Genomic DNA, 18,344 nt, shown 5'->3' with positions numbered 1-18,344 from the left:
AAAAGGTGACATGTGCTGAGGAGGCCTCACCATATAATCAGCTACCAGAAAATGGAAAGCGATACCCTCTCTTCACTGATGGTTTCTGCCATATCAAAAAAATACATTGAAAATGGAAAGCTGCTGTATGGAGTCCTACATGGCAAGTCACAGAAGCTATTGAGGGACCAGATAGATCAAGTCAAGTTGTAGAGCTGAAAGCCATCCAGCTGGCTTTAGATATTGTCGAATGAGAAATGGCCAGTGCTCTACCTCTACACTGACTCATGGATGGTAACAAATGTTCTGGGAGGGTGGCTGGACTGATGGAAAAAGAGCAACTGGCAGCAGAGAGGGAAACTCATTTGGGTGACTGAACTGTGGAAAGACATCACTGCCTGGGTAGAGAAGTTGGCTGTAAAAGTACGTGATGTAGACTGATGTACCTGAGAGGCAGGCTACTGAAGAACATCACAACATCACAACAATGGACAGGTGGATTGGCTGCCAACATTAAAGTGTCTCTGGTGGATCTGGACTGGCAACATAAGGGTGAATTATTTCAGTGGGGCCAAGACACCTCAGGTCATCATGGAAGAGATGCAACAGAAATTTGGGCTTGTGATCAAGGGAAGGACTTAACTGCAGACTTTATCTTTCAAGTTGTCCATAACTGTGAAATATGCACTGCAATCAAGCAGGCCAAGCGGGTAAAGCCTCTATGGAATGATGGATAATGATTGAAATATAAATATGGGGAGGGCTGGCAGATTGATTGCATCACAATCCAAAGCAAGTGCTATGTGCTGACAATGGTGGAAACAACCACTGGATGGGTGGAGATGTACCCTGTGCGTCACACCACTGCCCAGAACACCTTCTCAGGCCTTGGAAAGCAAGTCCTGTGGTGACATGACACCTCAGAAAGAATTGAGTCAGACAACGGGACTCATTTCAAAAACAGCCTCATAAACACCTGGGACAGAGGGTATGAGATTGAGTGGGTATATCATATCATCTACCATGCATCAGCCTCTGGGAAAATTGAACAGTACAATGGACTGTTAAAAACCACATGTAAAGCGATGGGACTTTCAAACACTGGAATCTACATTTAGCAGAGACCACTTGATTAGTTGTCACTAGAGGCTCTACCTATGGAGCTGGACCTGCCCAAACAAAACTTCCACATATCATAGAAGGGGATAAAGTTCCAGTGGTGCATATGAGAAATGTCTTAGGGAAGACAGTTTAGATTAGTTCTGCCTTAGGCAACCCATTTGTGGCATTATTTTTGCTCAAGGACCTGGGTGCACTTGGTAGGCACAGAGGGATGAGGAAATGCAATGTATACCTCAAGGGGATTTGATTTCTGAGTAAGAAGTCTGCAGTGTTGAATTGTATAATATCAGTTGCTGAATGACACTGCCACTGTATGCCGTAACTGTCATGACCAATGAGGGTGGACTGCTCCGGATACACCATCTGTGATCTCCTGATGCAGCTTGCAACCAGCACAGCAGCCCTCCTGCCCTATAAGACATCTTGGACAGATAGAACCCACAGTTATGGAATAAATGAACTCAACAGATACCTTGGAGGGATAGTCATTAACTACAGAGATGATACTTGTGCTTGTATATATTTTTATATGTATTTGTTTATGTATAAAGGTGGAAGGTGTAGGATCTGGGTCTGAGGTGGATAATATAGAAAAAAGGGTGGATAATGTCCTGGTTTCAGCCAAGGACAAGGTTAATTTTTTGCAGTAGCCATAAGGGGGTAGTGCCTGGAAGTGTGTGGCCATGTCTAGGTTGTTATTGCATACTCCCTATGTCATCTCTAGGGGGTGGAAATAAGGGATTCTCACTTCTGAGAAAAAGGGGCATGGCTTCGGGTGGGACAAAAGCGTGGGTGGAGAGGGTCTGTCCACCATTTTTTTCATTGTCTTGGAGTCACACTGGTTTGGGTCAGTCAGTGAGCAATTTGCAGGTAAAACCCCCTCTTTTTATACAGTGTTGTTATTAGTATTATTGATGCTACTGTTCGTTTTTCGTATCTCATTACTTTCCAGTAAATTGTTCTTATCTCAGCCTGTAATCTCTGCCTTTTGTCTCTCTCACCAGAGGGGTTGCGGGTAGGGGAAAAGCAGTGCAGTTCATAAACTACAACAGCAGTACTGTGCTAACTCTTATACATCTTGTCCTCCAAAGCACCCCGATCACACTTGGTAAGGCTGCTGCCCAGAACAGATCCAAGACTGTATTGGGCTCTTTGGTTATGTTTTCCTAGTGGCAGGAATATGAATAATTTTAATAGAAACAATTGAAAAGGCCATTTTTAATACATTTTTCTAAAAGTGTAAATTATTGTCTAAAGGCATTTTGTTATTAATAACAAGAAGATCGAAATAATTTTCAGATTGAAAAAGTTATCTGTGGGGGTTTTTTAAGGTCATACTTTTGATAATAAAATTTCTTTTTCTTAAAAAGAAAAAAAAAATTAAAAAAAAGTTCTTTTTCCAAACTAATGAGTGAACAATTTCAAGGAATTTCTAGGTTGTCAATTTGAACACATAGGTACCCATAACCTTCAATGTTTATTCCAGCTGAAGGGACCAATGTGGGAAGCAGAGGGGAGCATCTCAGAAGGGGTAAGTTGGAATGGCCGAAATCCATTGTAGTTTCTGAAAATGTAAAAATATTTTTCCATTAGATTGTGCACAATTATTATAATCCAGTTACAGAGGCATAATTAGACTCTATCCATAGAGCAGCTTCTAAATTTTTCAGATGTAATTCTCTGTTGATCTCAATATAACTTATCTTTGCATTATACATATTTCTTTGGATACATATAAAATTGTTAGCCAAAATATACTGTGGTGTGTAACAGACAAATAAAATATTTAAATATATTTCCAAAATAAAGTAGATCCACAGTAAAAATGATGCACTTATCAATTGTAATACATTATGTTTTCTGTCTCATTTCAGAAGGTATTATGGTAATAATTTTGGATTTTAGCCAAGTGCTCAGCAGAGGATTTTAAACATCCTCTGAATAGACACATTTAATAGCTTTTAACCGTACAGAGCACTGCTCTTATCAGTGAGTAACAGGAAAATGATTAATACACTTTGGGTAAACTTGAACTTGGTCTTCTTTAGGTGCAGAAGGAGGCATCACTAAGGGCAGAAATCTCTAATTATATAAGAGGATATAAAAGACAGCAACTCACAGACATCAGATGCATATTCTGTAGGTCTACACAACAGATGGTGGTGTCTGGCAGTGTCTTTTCTTTTAAACAGAAAAATATTGTTATAAAAATATTCAGAATACATTTTTAGTTACTTAACCAAATGTGTGGATGAATTACTGGGAAATGAAAGCCATGATGTGGTGCAGGCAGGAATAAAAATTTTCTATGAAATCTCATCATTTAGGACTTTTCCACTCTTATGCTGCTTTCAGCTTTAAGACATGAGTATGTTCATGTCCTTGGTACTATCTATTTAAATACATCCCAAACCCATACATTTTTTGATACATTTAATTTGTACTGTAGTGTATTGGGATATCCTCAATACCTTGTTTTTACCCCTTTCCAATCCATTTCTGCTAAAAAGAATCACTATTATCAGCCACAAAGGGAATTCTCTCTTGCAACCAAAGTCCTCTGAAGGGAGAATCCTCTGCAGACCTACACTTTGAGTGACAAGTTCTTACATGTGTCTCATTATGAGTGGGTTAAATTAACATATATTCTGCCAAGTTGAAGAAAATAGCTGTGGCTAATAGGAAATAGTTCATAAATCTGACTGTGATGAATTTCATCAAGGTGATCCAATACTTCTGGGGGTCAGATGAAAATATTACAATTATGTTCAAATCTAAGTAAATCCAGCGCATCCGGATTGCTTTTTTGTTGGAACAGCCCCCATCCAAAGAGATCAGCTCTTTCCCCTGCACTGCCAACACACAGCATTAGAATGAGTTAGAGTGGAAGTGGCCACATTGGCTCCCGAGCCATAAATACAGAGCTCTATATGTAGTCAGACACCCCAAACCTGCAGGCGGAATTAATTGAATGAACATTTTCTGCTGAAAGGCTTTTCTCAGTATTAAAATTCTTTCTTTTTGTAAAATTGAATATGACTACCTAATCCTCTTCCTAAACAATAGCTAGAGGAAGATGGCAGTCATACCTTGAGAAATACATTATAGGAGGAGAAGTGAGAATAAAAGATTTACTCTAGTCTTTTTAATGCTTTGCACGCATGTTCCCAACAGTAATATTTAAGTCTGACCATTAAGAAGCTGCATCTTGCATTGTAAACAACTGGGAAAACTTCTGGAGAAAAAATGCTGGGCAGAATGACGTTAGCTTACTCTATTCTTATTTTTTCTGCAATGTCTTGCTGGAGAAATTTAAAATTCAGTTAAAATAACAGGTGAGACAGAATCATTGGTTTCCAATGGGCAACGATGCAATCAAACAAATGATTCGTAAGGCTGAGCACAGAATTTGGAGAACACTGGCTCTCTGTGATGCCTCCAGTTAGACAGTGGCATCTTGTGAAGGACCTTCCATCTATCAAGATGGGAAGAGATTTCAATACGTTAATGTCTTTATTTCAAAGACACAAAATTGAAAGACTAACAAAACAACAAAGCAATAAAGATTCTGAGACTGTCATCAAATCTTGTAAAACATTTGGTGAAGAGGTTTGAAATTACTCACTATAAAAAAAAGTTGGGGCTAAATGATGACACTTTCCCAGAAAACCTCAGTACACCTATAACCAAATCTCCTCTTTGTTTTCAACATATATACCACTATATATATTACATATCGAGACAATATATACCATGCAATCTAAAAAAGAGCCATGCACCATACTGCTTCAGGTGAAATTCAGGCAACAGTTTCCAAATGTGCCCTTACATCAGGAATGCCCTGTGATGCAGCTCACCACCCTTTAAAAGAAAAGGGCCTCTGATGTAAGCATGGCTTCTGGTCACAGCTGCAGTAAAGTTTGAGATGCTCTTTTGGGCAGAAAGGTCTTGAGCTATTTTGGCATTCATAAATTGATACCAATAGGCACCCCGGGCAGAAAAAAGCCCATATGGAACTACCTCACTGAGGTTAAAAAGTACTTTCTGCTGAAAAAATAAAACACAAACAAAACTTAGTGTTAAGAATTTTAGCATATTTTTTCCACTACTGTTCGTTGTGAACAAGCTATACATAGATTTTTTTAATTAAATTTTTTAATCAGTGCTTGCAACAATAATTTATCTTCCAGCATAAAAGATAGAGTTTGTACCCTCAATAAAACCACTGTGCATTCCCTATACTGAAGTGTGACAAGTGGTCTGTAAATTCAAGCTATTCCTTGTATTTTCACCAACACAGAACAACCAAAAGAACTAAGAGTTCTATAAAAACAATTTACCTAGTTTGCAATTCACAAGCCTTAGATCAGAGTTAGTTCAAGCTAAATACATTAACGTTCCTAAAAATGGATCTTTTCTCCTAATGCACTTGATCAAATGTGCAGAGCTTTGATCAGAGAACACCTTAAAGATGCCTTCATATTTCAACTGGTTACTTTTATATCCAAGGAATGGGTACTGACACTTCAGAATGAAACCATGAAAGCCTTTGGAATGTTTTAATTTTAAAAAATAGTTCAAAAGAGAAAAAAACAATACTTTTGCATCTCATACTCAACAACAAAGATGGTGTATGATAGTTCAATACCTCTTTCAGGTCAGAGGTGTATTGAGAAAAACATCAGGGATGACTCTGTCTAGATTTATAAGTAAGCTAAATGACACATACTGCACTTTAATCTTCTTTTGATGCATACAGTTGACAGGAGCTACAAAGGTACAATATAAAGCTTTTGAGTATTTCCCCATATATTTTGTACAAGATGGAGGAACACATCTTCTTCCATAAAATATAAATACTTACATTTGTGCATTATGTATGTGAGGTTATACAAGTGAATAAGTTTCCTAAATCATACCAGAGCTGAAACACAAAGAGGATATACAGCTTGTAGGAAGAAAATCAATTAGCCTGGTACACTAATGATAGCAAAATAAAATCCTTCCTCACTGGGGCTGATTCTAACTTAACTCTCATTTGTCCTGATGTAACTCCATAAATTTAATTAAATGCTCTGAAATTATGTTTTTGAAACAAATACCATATTCTGATGTATTCCATTTTATATTAATTTGCTTTTTGTGTTGGCTAGTTTATTTACTTTGCTGCATTCAGGCAGCTAATGAGAAACTGCTTAGAAAGCTATGCAGGTTCAAGTAAACGAGAAAGCAATTCATAAATTCCATTCATTTACACAGAGTTGGGCTTACCACAGTATCTTTATATAGCAACAAATAATACATCCTACATTTTTTCATGGAATCATTTCAGAGAAATCATATTACAGATATGCCAAGTAATTTTTTTATTTTTTTTTTTCTGATAACAGGCCAGCTATGGGTGAGCAACTGGCTTACAGATTCAGAGCAAAGGGTTACATCAGGCTGATGACTGATCATTAGTGGGGTTCCACAAGGCTCCACCTTAGGCCCAGCAATTTTCAGCTACTTCATAAACTACTTGCATGCAGGACTGGAAGGGATACTAAGTTTTCAGAGGATACCAAGTTGCATGGAGTTGTTGTTGACTCCCTAGAAGGCAGAAAGGCCCTGCAGAGAGACCTTGACAAAATAAAGGACTAGGCAATCACCAGCTGTATGGAGTTTAACGTAGATAAGATTCTTCACCTGAGATGAGGCAACCCTGGATGTATGGACAGACTAGGGAACGAGATGCTGGAAAGCAGTGCCAAGGAAAGGGACCTGGGGGTCCTGGCCAATGGCCAGCTGAATATGAGTCAGCAGTGCCCTGGCAACCAGGAGGGCCAACCATGTCCTGGGGGCATCAGGCACAGCATTGGCAGCTGGTTGAGGGAGGGGATTGTCCCACTCTGCTCTGCACTGGGGCGGCCTCACCTTGAATATTGTGGCAGTTTTGGCCACCACAATGTAAGAAAGATACTAAGCTGTTAGAGAGTGTCCAGAGGAGGGCAACGAAGATGGTGAAGGGCCTTGAGGGGAAGCCATATGAGGAGTGGCTGAGGTTTCTTGGTGTGTTCAGCCTGGAGAAGAGGAAACTGTGAGGGGAGACCTCACTGTCCCTACAGCTTCCTTGTGAGGGGGAGAGGAGGGGCAGGCACTGATCTCTGTGGTGACCAGTGACAGGACCTGAGGGAATCATATAAAGCTGAGTCAGCAAAGGTTGAGGTTAAATATTAGGAAGAGGTTCTTAATCCAGAGAGTGGTTGGTCAGTGGAACAGGCTCCCCAGGGAAGTGGTCACAGCACCAAGCCTGATGGAATTCAAGAACTGAATGCTCTCAGTGCTCTCAGGAACATGGTGCAACTCTTGGGGTTGTCCTGTGCAAGGCCAGGAGTTGAAATTCGATGATCCTTGATGGTTTCTTCCAATTCAGGACATTCCACGACAATGTTTTAAACATAAGAATGCCTTTTTTTTTTTAATCTTGTCACTTGTATCTTTTATCCAAGACATTACAGGACTGCCTTTACTAGTTGGACCTTAATTATGAGCACATAGAATTGCATTGAAGTCACTAAAAACCAATTCATATCACCGTATCAAAGAGAATTATTCTAGGATAAGTTTGATATGTTTGTAATGCCTCATGCTGTACAAATACATGAAAATGAACTTCAGTGAGATAAACTGTATCTGTCTTTTGATTAGACCTATTCCATAAAATACTACTTTGAAACTTTCTACAGGAAAATTGCACGTATTCATCTTCAGTATCTGGGTCAATACATCTCAGAATAGAAATAATAATCAAATGGTGAATTTATTTAGTGCTTTGAGAAGGAAAGATTCAGAGAAAAAATGGAAGTCGTTGAGGAGAAAGTCACCACTAACTCTCTATAAGGCTGTCACAGAATAAGGTTTCTGTGAGTTTAGTGAGGAAGGCAAAAAATGATGGAGGGTCTCTTGGGAGAAAAATGATAAATAACGTCCAAGGACAACTCGGCAACAAACTTTCACAAATAGCTAAGTGTAAATAAATCATAATTTTTATGAAAACCATATATTGAATTATTTTCTCAGTTTTGGGGGTATTTTCTTAAGAACAAGAAAACATTTCTTCCATATGAAGAACAAATTTGACAAATCTGACCACACTTAGATCTACATTAGGAGCTACATTAGAGCTACACCAGAGCTTCATCCATTAGAGCTATGTTAGTAGCTCTAATGGATGAATGCTGTGTTATTACTATGTTATTTCAATACAAGTCTATGTATTCAATGAAAAAATTGTGTTCTCCAGAAGGAATGGCAAATTTTCCAAAAAGAAAGTTTTTGAGTTATTGCTGTTTCGGGTTTTGTTGTTTTTGTTTTTTTTTTTTAATGCTCATGTTTTGGTTTCTATTTGAAGGGAAAAGGCTATCTTGTCTTATATGTGTTTTGACAGCTGACAAGATAAGAAACATTGTGACACTATTGTGTCAACCCTAGAACAATAATGAAAAATGAAGAAAAATCTGAAATACATTTGAATCTCCATATACAAAACTTTTAAAGTACAGAATATATAACAATTAAAATATTTAGATCTTCTTAGCTCCCACAAAAAACCTCCAGTTAACTTAAAATCTGAGCTGAAAGAAAACTCAAGAAGGCATCTAGTCAACTCTCTGTACTTCATGGTATGAAGCATGTATACTACATGCTTATTTAAATAATAGTAATTGCCTGACGAGCCAAATATGTTTTACCAAATGAGGCAGAATGTCAAGGATTCAGCTAATATTATTTTGTGTTTCAACCAAATATAATGCAGTAGCAAACAGAATGATACTGTATACTACGACACCTTCTGTAAGCATCAGGTCTACTGTAATTTATAAACAGTGGCCTTTTAAAAACATTACAAACTGAATTTCAGGAGGCTTGCTACACTAATACTCAAAACATATTTCTCAGCTTTTCACGGTCTCACACTCTAACTATTGTTCCTATTTGCTGGTACTCCTTCAGGAATTCTTGCTTTATAAAATGGTATTGTGAAGGGTTGAAGGATTTTTTTTCCTCCCACTTGTATACTGTCAAGGGATGCTTTTTGAAGACTTCACTTTCAGCATCAAGAGCTAGGGAGGCAAACCTGATGGCCTTGTGGGATTTAATTAGAGTTCACGAAGTTGGAATCTCCAAGCTCTCAAAGTCCTAATTTAAATATAAGTTCACTCTCTGTTCAACTGTTCCTTAGGTCCTTATTAAAATTTCAAGTTATTAAAGAGAATATTCGAAGGGGCTTTTTTGTCGCTTTTTTTTTTTTTTTGCAACAGATATAAACTAAACTAGAAATATGCCACACTCAAACAGCCCTCCTGTGTTAAAACCCTTGCCAATTGCTTGTGACGAAACTACCTCAAAAAGAACAAAATCCATCGAAACACATTTATGCTATTAGGTGTCCAACTGGAGGGAGATGGAGAGACACCAGGACTACCAAGTGCTGGATCATAGGCACATTTCAAAGGCTCCAGTTTTTTGGGTAGATGACCCCCTGCACTCTTGTAATAATAACAAATACTGTTGCTCTTGCTTGGTGTAATACATGTAGTGCTTCTTTTGTTAAGATGTCATTCAAAAAGCTTGTTTTACATGGATGCCACATCAGATCCATTTACAGTAAACTTTCTTGTCAATCAAAGCTTTACAACATGTGGCTCTGTGGAAATAACTATACATATATAAAACAAGGTTTGTGAGTGACAATGTAGCAACACAGAAATTTTTAAAAAATACAAAACATTCTTCTTTTTTTTTTTTTAAACTGTAATGCTGGCAGCAGTATTCACACCCTAAGACCCACTGACTCTGCAGAGAAGCCACATAAAAAAATGTCAGGGAACAAAGTGAGAAGAGAGAGAGCTGCAGCCATGCTGATCCTGGGGAAATTAAACAGAAATGAGAAGATATAGTACAGGGAAAAAGAACATGCAAACAAATTCACTGGCTGCAGAAATCATTCGTGGGGAGACTGCAGGGACAGCACTTCTCAGCACTATCTCTGTTTTATCCTGCCTGTAATTCAAAATACTTGTAGTGATTCCTGAATTAATACTTAAGGTTACAAACCTTTGTATTTTGTTTTATGGTTTCCATGTGCTTGATTTTAGGTTTGTATGGCTTAGTGATGCCAGAAAGATACAATATATGGAGCAGCTTCATCTTGATCAGACACACCTCTCTTTCACCTGATATACTTTGATCCTGCAATTGTCAGTCTCATGGGTCATATATATCAACTTTTGAGTAGGTGGATTTAGGATTAAATTAAAATTACCTGGAAGAGGATTAAATCATCCAAAATGATTTTTAGATACTTCTAGGACATTTTCTGTCAATTCTGTATTAGAAAACAAAACAAAACAGCCACAAATTTAACATTTACATGCTGGGTTGATCAATCATCTAGTCTCAGAATTTTGTGTGAATTTTAAACTGTAAATGTAAAGGGAAAAATTGTCCTTCCTGGACTTTTGCTAATTTCAGCATAAATTTAATTGAGAGTACTCTAAAACGTCCACATATAATTTAATTTTTCTCCTATTAGAAATGAATCCAAGCAGTGCAGTTTAGATTTGGTTAAAAGTTTGAAATATCCCACTTTAAAGAACTTTTGATAAAGCCTTAGGTTAGGAGGAAACATCCAGGATTCGTTTTTGGCTTGGCTTTCAAACTACACACAAAAAGCAGATATCATAAACTAAATGTAATAATTTGTATTTCTCCGTATCTGGTTAGCCATTTTCACAATCTTCACAAAAAGATGTGAATTTCTTTAGTCCTTCTCACAAGAGAATTTTCAGACCCTGTACTCAAAAATCCAGGTTGCTTAGAACCATGTTTGATTCTGCTGATGATTTGAATGGAAAAGCACCAAGTTGACTTGACTGCTTGGTGAAATTTCAGTGCTGATTTAAGACACCTCTGGCAATGCAGACAACAAGGTGCCAAGTTCAAATCTCTTGAAAATCTCCATCCAAAATGAGGCTCTTGAGTATACGGATATCCCACAACTATAGCAACAAAACCTATTTATTTCAGTATGTGGGCTAAATTGAAATCATCCTCATGATCCTTGTCCAGGAAAAGGGTAAGCAAAGGACACAGAACAGCTATAATGCAAATTATGTTGCCCATACAAGTTCTGTGCTGGCAGCCTTCATTTCAGGCAAGTATCTGTTAAGTCACCACTTTTTTTTCGAATTATAAGAGCTGGTAGATAAATCCTGGTAGTGTCAGCAAAAATATGGTAATCAAGCCCTATACCTGCCAAACAGGAGCATACGAATATAAATATATGTATATAAAATTCTAGGGCTGCACATTATAAATTAAAATTTCTGATAACCTGTTTATCAATTATAGTGTGTTCTATGACTGTGGTGGGTTGACTTCGGCTGGATGGCAGATGCCTGTCCAGCTGCTCTATCACTCCCCTTCTCAGCCAGATAGGGTTGAGAGTAAGGTAGGAAAACAACTCATGGGTTTATTTAAAGCAAAAAGTAAAGTGGAAGCTTGCACACGCAGAAGTGAAAGATAACAGAGTTTACTCTCTACTTCCCATGAGCAGTGATGTCCTGCCACTTCCAAGAAGCAGGGCTTCAGCATGTGTAACAGTTCCTCAGCAGGCAGCCATTGGAGACTATGAGTGCCTCTGGTCCTGCTCCTTGTCTCAGCTTTTATATCTGAGCTGATGTCATGCAGTATGGAACATCCCTTTGGTCAGTTTGGGTCAGCTGGCCTACTTGGGTCCCCTCCCAGGATCTTGCCCTCAATTGAGGGAGGAATGTTACAGTGCTGATGCTGTGCTCAGCAGTAGCCACAACACCTCTATGTTATCAACACCCTTCTAGCTACCAATGCAAAGCACAGCACTGTGAGGGCTACTGTGGGGAAATGAACTCCAGCTCAGCCAGACCCAATACAATGACTAATATAATTACATGTTAGACATGTTCAGTCCTGGCTATGACACCACATGAAACTTATACTATTTTCAATGGTGTTTGAGGTGCTTGAGAAATTTAAACTGAAAGACACAGATAACATTTCTTTTCTTAGTAATACAGAGGCAGGAAAAAGCTCCTAGGTCTGAAATTAAAACATAAGAATGAATAGTAATGAAACAGGCAATGAACAAGAGAGAAACCATAGGTTCCTCTGCCATCATAATTTTTACTTTTTTTAATATTAGGGAAAAAAACCCACAAAATCCTTTGTATTAATATTTTCTTGTCAAGACAGGTATTACTTCAGTCCTCAAGTTCTCCATTTTTCCAGTTATCTCATACCTTCTCTAAAAGTATCCTGTCTACACAGGACAACCAATGAGGAAATGCACAAAGTAAAATCAAAGAGCAATTCTGCTGAAGGCAGTAGGATGTAAAAAAGTAGACTGAAATAAAAATATTATTATTTTATTTAATAATCTGGATTTGAAGAGAAGAATTTAAACAGAGCTGCTCTTTAGAAATACTCTAAGGAGAAAGAAACAAAATTAATATGCTAAAATTTACCTTCTTTGTATTGAGGTCTTCTTTTTCTTTTGTAGATTTTATTATTAGGTCCACAGAAAATTATGCATAAAATGTACTAACTTCTGCACAAAGGCACTTCTGTGAAAACATTGAGGATTCAGATAATTCTCTGTACTTTAACTACTTATTTCTTTATTTTTCTTTCTCAAGCAAAATAATAAGGGCAGTCCATGTTGCATTGATTTCTAGAATGGACTGGGTCTGCCTTGACCAGCAGCTGGTAAGCAACATGTTGTGAAATGTGGGTTGGTTCCCTGCTACATCTAAAACTGCAAGACAAAAGGGGCTTCCTGTGGCTGTTGCCTACAAGTGAATCAATGGAAATTCAGTCCAGAAGAAAGTAGCTAAGCTGAGGTCACTTTGTCATATGCAGTGTTCATTGCCTTACCTGGCACAATTTCTTTGAAAATGTATGCAAATTACTAAACCACAATGTCCATTTTGTTTAGATTAGTTTATACAACTATTGGTAGGAAGTAGGAAATATTTTTCCACTCCTGAAAAAACCCATAACTTTTAAAAAATCTCCACTGAGAGAATAATTTTTATTTCTCCACCAAGGTAGTCAAATGCTAGCTTTTCTCACAGTTCAGGGGTTCTTTTATAACAAATATGAAACTGAAGAGGGTGGTAAGTGGAAGATTTAAAAGAAACTCATAGAAGTTTATTTCAAAAGAACTTTGAGAAGTTCAGTGGTATCCAACAATTTTCCTATTAAACGTTTTGTGTTAATAGATCCTGATGGAAACATGATTTTATGGAATTTCTCCAAGTGGCTGTCATTGAGGAAGGATACTACAGATGATGTCTATGAGGGAAAGATAGGTGTAAAAAACTGTAGAAAAAGCAGCCCTACCAGGATGTAAAAGAAGATTAAGGATGGTGGGAGTCAGCACTGGCAGCTTACCATCTAAGTGGTCCTATTTTATTCCCCATATCAAAGTCAAAGTTATATCTTAGGAGCAGCAGAGCTCCAATATTCCATGTCATTCTGGATCAGATAAAGGATTGACCAAATGCATTACCTTCTGTTCCCAAACAACTTCCCTAAAGAGTAGACTGAAAATTCAACCTGCACCTCAGGAAGTCCCCCATCATCCCCACATCACCATTGGCCAATCAGAGCTCAAATCAGTCTAACAGTTTAATTACCTAGGTAGCCTCATCTCCTCAGATGGTAAGATTGATGGAGAGATAGACAACAGATTAGCAAAGGCATATAGTGCTTTTGGAAAACTCCATAAAAGAGTATGGCGTAACAAACACTTGAAGAAAAGCACCAAGATCAGTGTTTACAAAGCCATAGTGTTGTCTACTCTCTTATGTGGTTCCAAATCATGGGTCATCTACCACCACCACCTGCGTCTCCTAGAACGCTTCCATCAACGCTGTCTCCGTACAGTCCTAAACATCCACTGGTCAGATTATGTGACCAATACATCTGTTCTAGAGCAAGCAGCAGTCACAAGTATTGAGGCCATGTTGCTGAGAACACAGCTGCGCTGGGCAGGGCACGTCTCAAGGATGAAGGACCACCACCTCCCTAAGATCTTGCTTTATGGTGAACTTGCCACCGGCTGCCGCATGAGAGGAGCCCCGAAGAAAAGGACTCCCTGAAACAACATCTCAGCCTTGGCCATATTGATCACCATAACTGGTCTACTCTGGCCTCCAATCGGGAGGCCTGGAGACACACCATCTGTAACGCAGCTGTCTCCTTTGAGAACACACGCAGGATCACTCTCGAGGAAAAAAGGCAACGCAGAAAGAACCGTGTATTGCAGAATATACCACCTAAGGAGTCTTTCTGCTGTGCCTTTTGCAACCGGATATGTCTGTCACATATTGGCCTCATAAACCACCAGCGTGCCTGTAGCAAATGTGGATAGAGCCTTCCCAAATCTTCGTTCGCGAAGCCTAGCCATGAGACTGAAAATACAGCAAACATCCCTAAATACTGCCCCAGTCTTCAATGGTTCGTGGATCAAGAACATAACAAGTCAGTGCCAGAACTTTTTCAAATATTTTTTTTCCTGTTATATGAATTTTGAATGTATAAGAAGAAATGCTGCTACTGTGTCACAGTGTCTCTCATGCTTTCTACCATTGCACTGCTGTTTCATTTGCAGTTGTTTTCAACCCTTTCAAGTGCAGAAAGTGAAAAAGATGAGCTTTCTGCCTGTACCTAGAAGCATTTGTCCTTCCCAATAGTACTGGGGTTTTTTGGTAAAGCCCTCCTGCAATACCACAGCAGTGGATGATCATTGATGATGTCATGCTATCAGCAGTCTTGTTGCTGTACAAAACCAGTCCTGCCCTGTGTCACACACCTGTGACAGTGCATTATTTCAAAGAGAGTTTCCCAGAATATATTTTGACAGGTAGCAACTGGCAAAATGTTTTTGTGTAGTTAAAAAATTGGTCCTAGGTATATAGATGTAAGTAGCAGGCAGTCCACATTTTTAAAGGAAATTACACCATTCTTCTGCTTACCAAGAGCAGAAGATCAGGAGGAAATTTTTCAATGATTTCTCATGAAACATTTGTAATTCTTTTAGGAGTACCTTTTTTTTAACACTTATGAGCTGTCTCCTTCTCTGACAGACCAATGGTTGGCATTAGTGAAATGCATATTGCTAAGGTATACAGCAAAGCATAAAAACATCAAAACACTATTATGGTTCCAGCAGCTGTCACTGTCCAGAGCTTTTCTCTCGATTATCTACGCTAAACCCTTCTCAGTTTCATTAAATTTCTCCTACTCAATCTCCTCTGTTTGATCAATTAAATATTCTCTATTCTCAGTGAATATTCCCTTCAAATATTCACCGTTATTATGATCCCTCCAGTTTTTATTGCCAAGCCATAAATATATAGTCAGTGCTTTTTTTTTTCATATTTTAATTCCTCCAATCTCTTAATCATGGTCAGGGTTCTTCTCTGAAATACTTATTTTCCATTATCACTGGTGATGAAGTGTTTATAAACTTACAGTAATATCTGTGTGAGTTATTATCACAGTTGTATTGAGGGAACATATAACTCTGTCCTAATGTTACTATTCCAAATATACCACTAAAGATCAGATTAGTTTTTCAGCCATGTTGCATGTAAACATTTGCCAAATCTACTCCTTATAGAGTGCAGGTGTTGACTTTAACAGCGTTTTTCTTTTATAATCTACTTATTATTCTTTATATGATTTATTTTACAAATTAATCCTACCTATGGTATAATCTTCCAAGAGGATAAGCCTGTAGCTTAACTATTCATTTCTGCTTGTAGGGGTTACTGTTGTGCCATGTGAGCTTCAAACAGGGCCATGCGCTTCTGTGCATTTCAAGATATTTTCATTTTTATTTCTGATAAATAGTGACTGTTGGTCAACACATAGTCCCTTAATGATTCATTTATTTAGATTCCTTATTACAGCTCTTCTGACATATATTAACATATATGTTAATATGATTTTGATAATAACTAAGTAATAAAGCATTGAAAATTGAAAACCCCATTCCAATTTTAGCTGGTTGGGAAGAAACTGGTGTTTTGATTAAAATTTCCCCAAATATTATTTCAGAACGTCTGTTACTCTCTAATTTTGTGGTTTTGTTTTTTGTTTGATGGGTTGTTGTTTTTTGTTTAAGTAATGTTGTTTCAGATTGTGACGGAGCAGTCATGCCTTTCCCTACTGAGAAACAAAATAGGACCCAATGAGTTAAATGAATAAAAGATTTTATAGGGAAATGATATCTCCAGTTCTAACTCAAATTCTGCTAAGAAAAATTAACAAATTTTTTTTATGGGAGGATTTGAACTCAAAACAGAAATATAACATACCTAAAAAAATGACACATGCCTGCACTGCAGTAACACGAGTGATTATATTGGTATAGTTAACAACCTGAATTCTCTTTAGAGTGGTTCAGTAAGGTACCAAAACCAGCATACTTAAAACATGCTAATTCCAGTCTGCTGAAGAGGGTGCATTCCCTGTGACCACACCATGGATATCACTCTAACTGGGGTAAAATCCTTTGAAAAGGATTTCTTGCATGATTTTGAACTATCAGTTTAGAATAAGGGAAGTTTTAGTATGTAATATGTGAGTCAATGTGGACATACACCATCATGTTTAAAATACAGTTGTCAGGTCTGTGCCCATCACTGTCTCTAAACACTGAATAATTCCAGAGTTGCACATCTCTCTTTCAATGCAGCCAACCAAAGGAGATTTTAGGTTAGGGAAGTTCATAATTTTTCTTGTCTCTTTTCTTTTTCCTTTCTCTCCAAGTCTAGAAAACTAAATTTAATCACAAAAAAAACCTGGCATCTTTTGCCAGCAGCAATATTTTCATACACTCTAATGGATTATTTTTGCTCTGCTTGGCAGGGGACCTTTTTCTCTATATGCAACAACACAGTATATGGAAAGTTATATTCGGTGAGTTCAGGCTAGATGCCCATTTTACATTTCTGCAGTTCACCCTTTGAAATCCACAGTCTTTGTTCTTTACATAATATTCGTTTGCTGCTGACCTTCCAAATGTTTCTTTAATTTCTGTTCCCTGCTGCACTGCAAGAGTTTTATGAGAGTGAACATAGAATAAGTAGTCTATTTCCATTAGTAATAAATCTGCTTTTGCCCTTGCAGAGGAACCTTCACTTCAGTGTCTGTACTTTTGGAAAAATAATGAATTCATGCAAGAGGTTACCAGGATAAGAGCAAACCAGGGTTTAAAATCTAACCTGGTACATCAGTGCCTCAGGGCTAAATTCTGAGCCCATTTGAGCAAGAGATGTGGGCCACAACAGTGAAAAAACTCCCAGCAGCTCCCAAGGCTGCTCCAAACACCAAATCACACGCAGAGACTCATGATTCTTTAATTTAACTATGCTGTAAGTATTCTGTTTTCAAAAGAATAAAAAGACCCTTTAATCTGTATTTTCTCTTTTCTTGGTTAGTTTCATCCATTTAACTGAGTCATGTTTGAGCTTCCTAAATTCTGGGAAGTTAGTGCATTCTTGATCATCTTTAGAAACAGATTACATTGTCTTATTTATTTGTTTATAATTTTATATATATTTCAAATTTAAAATTATTTATATATTTGTGATATTTATGTGTAATTCATATACTTTTACTGTCAATTGGCTATTGATTCTGCTTTAATTTCAATAAAGCTTGAGAAAGTGTCTATATCTATTGTAAAGTTTATGTTCAGATTACAGTGACAACATTAAAGGAATTTCTCCTGCTGTTTTTAAATGAAAACAAAACGAAGTAATTATCTGGAGGTTCCAAGATAACATGAAAAACCATCTCTAAGTTTTGTGACACATTCTTCACAGATGACAGAAAGCACAAGACAAGGCTTGAATATATAATTAACACACTCGCAAGTATAATAAAGCTGGTTAAATGACAAAAAGAACCCCAACATGTACATATATTTGATAATATCTTTTTGAAATTTGGATGCATTTTTAATTGATGTGACCAGCTCCAAAAATGAGCATTCAGTTAAAAAAAAAAAAAAAAAAAAAGTTCTTTTGTAAGAATGGTATCTACATTATATAAAAAGATCGAGGAAAAAATATTCTACAACTAAAGTGCATTTTTTTTTTGTAGGATATTTAAATATATGTATAAAAACTCACTGGTTACCCACTTAA

The 18,344-nt window shown here is 37.4% G+C and overlaps 1 long non-coding RNA gene across 1 annotated transcript; it reads left to right on the top strand.

Annotated features, from left to right (window-relative positions):
- The first annotated feature begins 237 nt into the window (after positions 1-237).
- Positions 238-3,510, top strand: LOC135406966 (uncharacterized). The gene is made up of 3 exons (XR_010426606.1): positions 238-979; positions 2,588-2,632; positions 3,150-3,510. It is a non-coding gene; the product is annotated as an uncharacterized LOC135406966 (long non-coding RNA).
- Positions 3,511-18,344: the final 14,834 nt, after the last annotated feature.

This window comes from Pseudopipra pipra, chromosome Z, assembly GCF_036250125.1.
Source record: "Pseudopipra pipra isolate bDixPip1 chromosome Z, bDixPip1.hap1, whole genome shotgun sequence".
Lineage (NCBI taxonomy): Eukaryota > Metazoa > Chordata > Aves > Passeriformes > Pipridae > Pseudopipra > Pseudopipra pipra.
This window is presented reverse-complemented; position numbering and strand designations above follow the sequence as displayed.